This window comes from Ahaetulla prasina, chromosome 6 (assembly GCF_028640845.1).
Source record: "Ahaetulla prasina isolate Xishuangbanna chromosome 6, ASM2864084v1, whole genome shotgun sequence".
In the NCBI taxonomy this organism is placed as follows: domain Eukaryota; kingdom Metazoa; phylum Chordata; class Lepidosauria; order Squamata; family Colubridae; genus Ahaetulla; species Ahaetulla prasina.
This window is the reverse complement of record NC_080544.1, coordinates 34433869-34446236: the sequence shown is the minus strand read 5'-3', so window position 1 is coordinate 34446236 and position 12368 is coordinate 34433869.

Below are 12368 nucleotides of genomic sequence, written 5' to 3'. Positions count from 1 at the left end.
GTCATCATTTAAACAAAAGTGAAGAAGGCAGATATATTTGCCCTGCTGCAGGGACATGGTACTCAAAGATAACCTCAAGCAATTAAAACAACAAAATTAAATACCTGGAACTTTTGGCATCCTCAGAAGGTATTGGGTATTTTTTGGGGGGGGGGAATGGCTGGAGTTTGTACAGCACCACCTATAGTGTTGGAGGGGAATGACACCCAAATAGCTTCTTTGCATTATCTAAACTGGATTTCCATGATCTGCTGTTTTTCCAATGTTTCGAACAGCATTTTCCATCACTCCTAACTTAGTCCTACAGAACATGTTCTTTTAATTCACTACAGTATTTCAATAGTTTAGACAGTGCCAGGGGTGAAACCTTGCTCCCTTTCCTGCTATTATTTTAGAAAGCCAGTTTGGTGTAGTGGTTAAAGCATTGGGCTAGAAATTATGAGTTCTAGTCCTATCTTAGACACAGAGCCAGCTGGGTGACCTTGGGCCAGTCATTCTCCCTAAGCCTTAGGAAGGAAGTGAGGGGAAAAACTACTGAAAAAAACATGCCAAGAAAACTGCATGGACTCATCCAAACAGTCTCTGAGAATCAGATATGATTGAATTTGGAGGGGGGGGGGAGAGATTCTTTTGCTAATTGAAATCTTCCTAAATTCAAAATCAAATTTGGAAAATTGGAAGCTCTGACCATGAGCATCCGAGTTGTGGAACTAAGCTATTCCTGATGAGCGTTCAGATCAGTGAATGGTACTACTTGATGATCTCTCAGAAGGTATCATCACCTGAGTGGACAGAATTGTACTCAAACTATGGGTCCAGTCTGACATTCCTTCAGTTTCAAGCAATTAATGTTTAATTTGTTATTTTGTCCACTCAAGATATATCAGCTGTGTGCAAAATAGTGCTGTCTCTGTTCCTCTCACTCCTCCACGTAGATCAGGGCTCTCCAACCTTGGCAACTTTAAGACTTGTGGACTTCAACTCCCAGAGTTCCTCAGCCAGCAAAGCTGGCTGAGGAATTCTGGGAGTTGAAGTCCACAAGTCTTAAAGTTGCCAAGGTTGGAGACCCCTGATGTAGAGAGACATACTGGGAATATGGGAATATGATGTTATCTTCTTCAGGTAGTCCTCGACTTACAACAGTTCACATAGTGACCGTTCAAAGTTACAATGGCACTGAAAAAAAATGACTTATGACCCTATTTCAGTTATGACCATTGCAGCATCCCCATGATCACATGGTTTACATTTGGATGCTTGACAACTGACTCACATTTATGACGTTTGCCCTGTCCCAGGGTCATGTGATCCCCTTCTGCGGCCTTCTGGCAAGCAAGGTCAATGGGGAAACCAGATTCACTTAACAATCAGGTTACTAATTTAACAACTGCAGTGATTCACTTAACAAATGTGGCAAGAAAAGTCGTGAAATGGGGCAAAAATCACTTGTCAAATTACTCACTTAGCAGCATAAATTTTGGGCTCAATTGTGGTCGTACGTTGAGGACTACCTGCATTGTCCCTGAACTAGATAGACATGGTTGTATGATGTGCCTACGAATCTGTCCATAAAGAAATGTTGCATGTCAAAAAGAGGCGGAGTTTCAGTTGCCTGGTCATGTCCACCATCTTGGATTTTCTTTACATGTCCTGGCCACAAGAGGACGCCTCATGGCAAGGGAATCCTTGTTTATTTATGTAGCAGCTATCTTCATTTTTAATTGATTTTACCAGAATATTACTTTTAAAAAAATTTAAAAATTCAACTTCCCAAACAGATGTGAAATGCATTGTGTACACAGTTAAGCCATGTTCTTTTGGGGGTTTCCTAAAACACAAGTGATCTTCAGTGGATGGTTGGCCTGATGCCAATATTTTTGTAGGGAACAGGAACATGTAAGACTTTGAATTCTCTTCCAAATTATCAGTAATGAACATGGTTATATTTAGGAAGTTTACAGGAAAAGTAGATGCTTAAAGGATTTGTTTTCAAATTCATGAGGTTCAAAGTGAAAGATGCAAAGTAAAAGCAAATGTTCTATTTAAAAATAAAAATAGGCTGGTTTCAATGGACAATAAGCTTCATTTCAGTCCTGCTTCTAATCCCTGATAGAAGTATGACTGACAGTAATCCCAGTTACTGTTGGGATCACCGTGTCATCAGGTCACCAGGATGATTCTCCTCTGCAATTTTTTAAAAGTTTGTGTTTCGCCGCCGATAGATAACGGAACAATATTTTTTTATCTAAAGTCAAATTTCAAAGCAAAATATACAAGTTTCTCTGTTTTGCAATTACCAGATCTAAGACATTTTACTCATCAATGGTTTCTTTAGTTTGATCTTTCAAAAATTTAGTTTTTAAGGTTAAAAAAATAAATCTTGAAAATCTTACACAAATCTTTAAAACTTAAATGTTTCTCTTGTGCAGTTGTGGTACTTTACTCCATGACAAAGTTGTTTATCAGTTGCCTGTGGCCAGAATTTACAGATCCCCAGCCACTTAAAGCAATCAGCACCTCTGAAAAAAATTCTCATAAAGTCCACATTTCAGAGCAGAGTCCATTAGAGAGGATAACTGATTAAACTCTGTAGTCAGAAGATGACGCTGACAGTAGATTTTCCTTTAGCCTATAAACTTCCTTATCTGTCTTGCTGGAATTGCCTTCCTTTCCTCATGAAAGCCTCATGCTTTCAACTGGCAGATATTCAGAAAGTGAAGCTTTCTCTGTATACTTCCTAAATTTCTAATCCACATCACTTAATCTGTTGGATAGCTGCCTGTCTGAAAGTTTTAACATTAACCTGGCCTCCTGACTTAGGCCTCTGTTACCCAAATTCTCCCCTAGATTTCATTTATAGAGGAAGACACTTTTTCATTCGCTGGATTAATCACTCCCTGAAGTTCTCACACGTCCCTGGATCTCTTCCCCCCCCCCCCAAAGAGAATAGACGGAAGATAGTTTTGTAAAATAAATCCTTCTAACCTTTAAAAGAAAAGTTGGTTTTAAAGCAAAGGAGGAAGTCAGAGTGTTCGAAGTTTGGTTTTTTTTAAAAAATTGCATCTGTTATTTGATTCCAAAGTCATAGATGAACTCTCCTGTCTGAATGCTGGACACTTCCAATGATCAGGAAGGACTTCCGAATTAAGGGAGGCGCTGCTCCTATGTAAGGTAATTCTTTTCTTTCCTCTCCCCCATCAAAGCGGGTAAAGGTTGCACTATAATGCTGAGTTAAATACTGTTGGCAGATTGACCTTCAAGTGAACCAGAAGCTTCTGCCCTCCTGACCTTGTCTTTAAGGTAAATCTTTGTGGTCAGCTGAAAGAAAACAGCCAAATGTCAATGACTAACTTTAATTAACATAACTTTCTGTATGGTGCATCTGAAGTGCTCTGATGGTATAGTTCTAAGATTCGCCTTTAATGAAAGGATTTCGATTCAAACATCCAAAAGCTGATTTTTAAATCTACTTATCTCTCTAGTTATAATCGTTTAATTTCAAGATGCACCTCAGTCTTATTAATTTAAATATAAACCCAGGTTAGGATGAAGGAGAGCAAAGAAATAGCTTTTTAAAGCGGCAGGAAAGTAACATTTATGTCTCTTGTTTTGTATTTGTATCCATCAGGGTAAAAAAACTCTCCCTTGCCTCACTGCCCACTCATATCTTTGGGACATGTTGGACTACATTTCCCATCAGTGACTCCCCACACTTTGCTTTGTATTTGTATTTTTCAGGGTAGAAAGGTCTCAGCCTCCCCCCCCCCCATCCGTGTGTTTGGGACATTTTGGACTACATTTCCCATCCGTCAGAGTAATAGCCACTAGGCCCCAACACATATGGGCAAAATCAAGATGAGGAAACTTCCCTTCAATTAGTCACATCCTGAAAATCCAATAATTATTTTAAACTTGTGTTCTGAAAACCCGAAGACTGAAATGAGGGATTTTCCCTTTCTTCAAAGGTATAAATTCAGAATTATCCCTGTTGTAGCTAAATAAATCCTGACCTGTTGAGTGGATCTTGTTCTTGTTTGGTTAAGGCTGGAGGTGTGGTTTTGAGAAAGCCAGTCTCAAGAAAACTCAGCTGATCTATCATTGGAAAAAATCGAATGCATATCCAACCTAAAGCAGGGGTCTCCAAACTTGGCAAAGCTGGCTAGGGAATTCTGGGAGTTGAAGTCCTCCAGACTTAACGGTTGCCAAGGTTGAAGATCCCTGACCTAAAGCACACAGAGGTTGAATTGAGCTGCTCTTTCTCTACAATACCCTGAGCTACGAACTAGCCAATCAAATCTGAAGTGGCATTAAATGCCCAATTTGAAACCTTGCACTTTAGTGGGCCTTTTCAGTCCATTTATGCATTCATAAGTGAAACATGTCTGTGGAGATTCTCAGTCATCCAGGTCATAGTTGTCCCAAAGGTGCTTTTTCAAGAGGCAACTGGACTTTCCAGTTAAAATAGTTCATGTAGGTTACTCACAATCTCATAGGTGTAGGAAAGGGGGAAAAAACCCCAGCTTTTCATTCACTGTGAATTATTTCATCTTCATTACAATCGCATCATAACAGGAACTTTTGAAACAGATGGTAGTTTTAGGTTTACATATATTGTTGGAAACCTCAATTGAAACCAGAAAGTAGTCATAATGAATATCTAAAGGTGAAGTTAGAAAGTAGAGCAGATCCAATTTGAATCCCTATGTAAAATATGTTAATCTGCTTTAGAAATGGCCATTTAAGTGACCATTGCCTGAATGTCTGAAGTATTTCCTGTGAAAACAAGTCCGAGCACTTTAATTACAAAAGGTTCAGTCGCGGATCTGTTAAAAAACCCACGGAACTGATTCATTAGCGCCTTTAAAACTTGTGAAGAAAAAAAATTTCCGAAGCTTTTGAGATCATGGCCAGCCCACCGAGTTTGTTGCTCCGTTTCTGGACAAATTATAAAGGAGGTTTACGAGTCTAGCTAACCAAGAGGCAAACGCTTTATAACCCGAAAGGCTTCCTCTATTTAATTGCTATTTTAAAGAAAACGGACCAGTTTTGCTAACCGGGATCCCGAAATCATCGGAGCTCCAATAAACGTGGCCTTCGGGAGAATGGGATGATTCTGGTAAATTTACTTGGATTTCGAGTTTTTGACAAGCGCAAGTGCAGCGTCCTTCCAACAGAAGAGTTTTCCCGGGAAAAAAAAAACACACAAAAAACCGACGGTTAACTTGCCATCTTCGCCAGCAGCTCGTCTCGGGGCTGTTCATTTATTAACCTCCTTTCAAGATGTCTTTAATTATCCCTTTCACTCTGTGGCCATCGGAGCGCGCACAGGCCCCCCTCCCGTCTCCCCCCCCCCACCGCCACCCCGGGATTGACGCACATAAACTAGATGGGCGCGGAGATAATAAAGGCTTCCTGTGGCAATTAACGGTGCTCAGACCTCCGTATCTCGTTATTTGATAGACAGTGAACTTGGCGAAGAAGCAGGCAGGGTTCATTCAAATGTCACGGTCCGGGCTGTAGGTCGCCTGCAGGTCAGCGCCTGGGAAGGCGCAAGTGCCCCGGGGTCATGCCCTTGTTTTCTGGTGGCTGCAAAACCGCAGACGCGCCCTGCCAAAGAGGCATCCGTCTCCCCCCCCCCCCGCCTCCCCAACTTCTCCTCCCCGCCCCAGCCATTAGGCGAGCAGGCACGTAGTTGGAGGTGGATCCCGGCGGCTTTCACCTCGCCGGGGCGCTGGGATTATCTAGGTCAGGCGGAGCGGTGGCGGAGAGCAAGAGTGGGCACGGGGGGCTTTAAACTCCAGCAAACAAAGAGCCAATTTGGGGAAATAGATTGCGTGGTTCCACGATCCCCTCCCCTCGCTAAGAAAGAATTAGGTCCCTTTCCGGTCCAAGAGGCACTCCGTGCACACACACACACACACTTAGAAGTATGGTGTGGGGAGAGGGAGAGTGTAATTGCCCCGGATGCCCCTTGCCCCAGAGGTATCCTATGAAAATCAGCATTTGCCCAAAAGAATGAAGATGGAAATTTAGGAAAAAATAATAGCTTTCCATGAAGAGACTCTACAGGTAATCTTCTACTTACAACAGTTGGCTCAATGGCCGGTAGAAGTTACAACGTGAACAAAGTGATTTATGACCGTTTTTCACACTTAATGACCGTTGCAGCATCCCCATGGTCACGTGATCAAAATTCAGATGCTTGGCAACTGATTCGTATTTATGAAGGTTGCAGTGTCTCAGTCACGTGATCTCCTTTTGCGACCTTCCGACAGGCAAAGTCCCTGGGGAAGCCGGGATAGCTCAGGCAATAGAGAAGCCTGTTATTAGAACACAGAGCCTGCAATTACTGCAGGTTCAAGCCCGGCCCAAGGTTGACTCAGCCTTCCACCCTTTATAAGGTAGGTAAAATGAGGACCCAGATTGTTGGGGGGGCAATAAGTTGACTTTGTAAAAAAAAATATACAAATAGAATGAGACTATTGCCTTATACATTGTAAGCCGCCCTGAGTCTTCGGAGAAGGGCGGGGTATAAATGTAAACAAAAAAAAACAAAAAACCAGGTTTCTAATTTAAGAAATTGCAGGATTCATTTAACAAAAGTGGCCAGGAAAGTTGTAAAATGGGGCAAACTTTACACTTGGCAACATAATTGTCGGGCTCAATTGTGGTCCTAAATTAAGGACATCCGTAGAAGAAAGGATCCCGGGCAGGAGTTGTGTCTATGTACTTGTAAGGCTGACTTCTGAGTTAGAAATAAGTGCAGGATTGTATGTTGTTAAAGATAAAATCGGTACAGAGCAAGATTGACCATTAAGAGCCAATGGGAGGGAACTCAGTGTGAAGATGCTTAGCGGCCTTGGGATTATCTCACTGCTTTATAAATTCCCTGGTCAGATTCCTTACCTGTTATATTCACTATTATATTCACTATTCAAAACGTGCCGGGGATTTCTACATAAGACAGATCGGCCCCTTAGTTTTTCTGAAGGACCGCAATTACAAAGAATCTTTATAAATTTGGGAATGTGGGGGGGAATGGGGGCATCCATAGGAAATAAAACATCATTTTCCCACCCCTTCCCTCAATGTCTCGGCCGTTTCCTTCTCTTCTCCCCCATTTCTAGGCATCGTTCAGAATGTGAAGAGTTAATCGGCCACCAGGAGTCCTCTCTTCCCATGGAAGAGGCCAAGCTCTCACGGAGAGAAGTGCATTCACTTGGAGGAAGTCCCAGAAAAGCGGAACAATTCGGTGTAAAACGTGTCAAAAGGCCGGGCGGTGCGGTGCGCCTCTGGGTGTCCAATTCCCAGAGAGTGGAATGACTGGAGCAATTAACGCAAAGCGTTGGAGTAAATAAAACTTTTTTGAGTTGGCGCATTCTGTTCTTCGACCGGAGCGTCTTGGTACGATTATTTAACACAGATTAACGATGCATGAATTATGAAGAGACCTGCTCCATATTCACATGTCGAAATATGTCACATTTCTGGCCGGCAGCCTTTCCCCCATTCCTCTTTTGAGTGTTTATCTCCCGAAGGACCCCGAAGGTTCTGTATCTGAACGAAAATTACCCTTCAGATTTGGAGGTTGAGGGTTTAAACTTGTTTCGTTTCAAACCGATCCCGATCCTCACGCTACACTGACTGTTAATTGTCCCCAAAACGTTTGACTTGGAGGGCGGGGATTTGGGGCGGGGTGTCAGCTGAACACTCTTGAAACTGCAGGAGACCGTTGTCCATTTTCGATTTTCTTTATCCGTTTTTTTAAAAAAAGATGCCTAATGTTAGATTTGCTCTCTTCCCCAGTTCTGTTTGTGAAATAAGAGAACGCTAGGCACCCCGTGACTCCCCCCCACCCCACTTTCTGTCTCTTAACGCCAGCCTTAATTGGTCCTTTTCGCTTCCCCCAAGCCCCCCAGGATCAAACCCCCCGGAATTGGGGGGGAATCGGTGTAAACAGAAACGACAACAACGAGAATCAGGAAGAGCAGATGGCGGAACCCGCCCGGTTTCAAGTATCTCCGCTGCAACACGAGAAGGACGAACTGCCGTTTCTCACTCGGCTCTAGGAAGGGGACCCGCGGCCTCCTGGAGCGCCTTCCATCCATTCCGCCTTTCCGCTTGGAATGGGTCGCATTCTCCAGCCATCCCTCTCGAGGCCGAGACCGCCGGACGCGAGCGAAGGGCAAAGGCGAACCCGATCCGGAGGAAACCCGCTTCTTCTCCTGCCGCCGCTTCGGTTGAACAGGGTGGCCGCCGCCTTTGGCCCACCCTCCCCGCCCCCCGCCCCGTTTTTAAAGGAGGGAAACCCCTTTTTTTCGTGGCTCTCTGGAAGGGGGGGAAAAAAAACCGGTGCCGATGTCGGAAGGGAGGGTCGGCCGAGGGAGGCGCCCTTCGAAGCGTTGAACTCCTCACTTGCGCGGCGAGACATCCACAGCCCGCGTTCGACCGACTCCCGAGGAAAAGCGGGCGATCTGGCCGCGTTCAGACCTGAAGAGGCTCCACCTGAAGGACCGCACCACAGAAGACAAGCCCCCTGCGCGGGTGGGGTGGTGGGTGGTGGCGGTGAGCGAAGAACGCGGCACCTTTCGCAACGCCTCAGGGACGGAGGTGTGGGGGGGGGGGGAAGAGAGGAATCAACCCCCGATGGATCCCGTTGGGTCCAGGCCGCGGCTCTTCCGCCCCCTCAACGAATAAGTCGAGGCTCGTGAGAGCTCAGGTCTTCTCGGCGGCGGCGGCGGCCTTGCTCCTTAGCGGTGCCTACGGACTGGATCGCCCAGGCACAAAGTCTTAAAGGGCGCGGGCGATCGTCCCAAGGGCGGCGCCGGGAGGGAAGAAGGAGGAACGGAGAGGGTGGGGGGTTCCAATTCGACTCCGCGGCCGGTACAGCCCCTCCCCACCCCCGGCTCGAACGAGGGAACTCGTGAGGCGCTGCCGGCAGGCCTGTGGCTCATCGACAGGTGGGAAGGCCCCGCGCGGGAAAGAGCCTGCGCCTGTGGAACCGTTTCCCTCAGGACTTCTGAGGAGAGCGCGGGCGAGACAAGCACGGTCCCCCTCCTTTCCTCCCTCTCCCCCTGCTTCGGCTGTTGGGCGAGAAGGAGGCCTTCTGTCACTCCTCCTCACCGGCGAAGAACCCGAGGCTGAAGCGTCCGGAAAGGCGCCCCAAAGCTCCCTGAACTGGGCCCTGGCTGGCTTCTGGAGCCCGGCGCCTCGTCTGCCAGGGTCGTTTCCCGGTGCTTGTCGTCCGCGTAATTGGTATGCAGAATTCCCTCGGCCTGCCGGAGCTGGGTAGAGAAGCAGACAACCGGCGGCCTCTCTCTCCTCTTCCCAATCCTTGTTCCCACAGGAATGAGGCTGCTTGAGCGCCGCTCCGCCCGTCCAGAGGAGCCGGAGGCTGCGAGCTGGGCCGAGGCGAAAGGGACATCGTTTTCCCGCCCGCGCCAGTCAGGGGCGACGAGAAGCCGCGGCGCTGGCGCGTGTTTACCTTTGGCCAACCTAACCTTTTTTTTCCCTCCCCCTCGGTGACCTGCGGTTGAACCTGCCATTAACAGCGCTTCGCCGGTTCGAGAATCTGCTGCGTCTCTTCTTGCTGCTGGGGCGGATTCTTCCTCGCTCTCAGGGCCCCGAACCTACAGATAAACTCCTGCCTTGTGAGGTGAATCGAAGGCCAAGGAGGACTTTTTCTAGGGGAGACCCAAAGACGATGCTCACCGCACGGGGGCAAGGCAGTGGTGGGGCGCCCACCAGTGGGTTTTGGAGGGTCTCCTGTGCTGGGGATTCATTTGACCATCAAAATCCACTGCTGGGCCCAACCAAAAGCAGACATAGGCCAAGAGGAAAAAGTGGCCCCTGTGTGTGAGTGTGTATGTGAGAGAGGGGTGGTGGTGGTGGAGAGGGAGCGAGCCAAGCGAGTCCACCCCAAAACTCAGTTGCCTTGATGTCTTTCTACTTCCAGATTTTACCCCTCTTAATTTACTTCTTTTGTTTCTGCCTTCGAATCAGGGTTAATTCCTGGTGACTAGAATAGAATAGAATAGAATAGAATAGAATAGAATAGAATAGAATAGAATTTTATTGGCCAAGTGTGATTGGACACACAAGGAATTTGTCTTGGTGCATATGCTCTCAGTGTACATAAAAGAAAAGATACAAGAAATAAAGAAACAATTAGAGAGCATTTCACCAAGGCAGCCTTCGTGGAGCCATCTTAGGTCTAGATAAGTCTCTACATTTTGTCTCTTGGCAAGATTTTCAGAAGTGGTTTCCTGCAGCCTCTTTCCTAGGGTTGGGGAGAGTGATGGGTCCAAGGTCACCAGGTTGGGCTGAACTACCTGTCTCCCACTTTAACCCCTACACCACTCTTGCTTTCTAGTTTAGGTGGTTAAAAAAAGAAAAGGTTGGATCTTATTTCTCTGGAGGTGTGTGTGTGTGTGTCACAAATTCTTGCCGATCGGGATCTGATGGCTTCCAAGGCTCTCCCTTGGGAGAATGGGGATCAGGAGACCATGAGTATGGCTGCAACTACCAGAAAATCTGGTCGACTCGATCTCAATATGTTACAACTATTTGGTTCGAGACCAGATCAAATCTGAAGCCCCATGTCTCTAGCTGGAATGGATCCCTACAGAGATATCTCCCTCCCATCAGAGCCATGAGAGGAAGGGGATTAACAACACCAATCGAATTTAACAGCATGAAGCTTATTAATTACTTAATTATTTACATAGCTGCATCAGAGGGCTCCATAGATCTGAAAAGAACAAACCTCCAGAGACAGACAAGCTCAGATTAGTCTCCGGGAAAACGATGAAGCCCCCCATAGGTGATGGTTAAAAGTACTTACGGGACATGAAAAACGATAGAGAAGTCTAGCATTGATCAACTGCAAAAGGTTCTAATCTAATAGAATGGCTAAAAACCTGAGCAAGGTTCCCAGTTCAACAACATTCTTCATCAGGTGAGGTGTTAGGAAAACAGGGAGACCAAATGGACCTTGTGGCACCAAAATGAAATTAGATTAACTTGTGAATGCTATGCGTCTTTAGATAACAGCAGGCCTAAATTCAGCAAGTCCTGCTGTTACTTCTCTTTTCTTTGCCACGCCTGAAAAAGTGTTGAGATAAATTGCATTTCTGCATATCCTGCAAAACGCAAATGGGGTGGGGTGGGGTGGGGGGAGAGGGAGAGGATGCAAAACTGGAGGGCAGGTGTGGTAAAGGTGACTTTAAGTCCACAAATAGTTTGACTCAAGGAAATTGCCAATGATTTAGTTGCCAGCAATGTTCAGGATTTTCACAGGTAATTATTATTCATGGAGGAATTTCGCAACCTCTGGAGTGGGGGAAATACTTAAGAGGGATAAAACTTCTTAAGAATGTGGACCAGCCAGGGATGGACTCTGATCTCTGCGGAGATCTGGACGGATCCCACAACCATGAAACTCACTGGGTGACCTTGGGGCAGTCCCGCTGCTTTTCAAAACGCTGACAGATTCGGACTGACAGATTGACTGACTGGTCAAGTCTGTAATTCACTTCACGATTGGCATCCAGTCAATATTTTATTTACGTAGAAATGCCCGGATCAGATTCCTTCTTCCTTTCCTTACATAACACAAATAATTTTTTGCTGGGCTGCATCATGGGCTGGTAGGAGGATAAAACGAATGGAAGGGATCAACTTTCCAGGAATTGGTTATTTTTAAGTATATAATTTGGAACCCCACGGTCTTAGGTTACTGTGCCAGAAAAGGCATTTATTAGTTCAGTTGCTCAGCACGCTTAACCAACTCGGTTAAAACCCTTACAGTGTTATTTCCAGAACACCCTAAGCCCTTTTAATCAAATCAGATCTTTATTGTGGTCATAAACCAGCATAAATCTGTTTATTGGTTGATCGTGGCTTACCTCTTTTGCGAATAAACCTGGTTAGTTTATAGCCCTATGTATTTTGGATACCTGGAAGAAAATTAATTTGCACTGAAAGTAATCTTGTTTGAGGTTCAAGCCTTTCAACATCCGGATGGTATTAGAAAAAGTGATTAGGAAAAAAAATCTTTTGGAACTTTTCAGTTGCTGAACGTGGTCTATGCCTAACCAGCTGAAATTCGGTTTAGCCTCATTTGTGCCCCCTGGAGAGAAGCTGATTCTCCAGAGAGCAATCGAAGTAAAATTCATAGGCCTTGAAACGAGACTAAAGGAAGTCTAAAAGCAGCATTGCAGCTCAAATTAGCTTTCCTTCTACTGGCTGGGGATTATGGGGGTTGTGGTATCTAAAGGGCCAAAAGCTTAACGTTATAAATCTCTTGAATTCAGCAGGCTACCGCTTAAAACCTAAAAAAACGGAGCGCCTTCATTATGGGCTGCTCA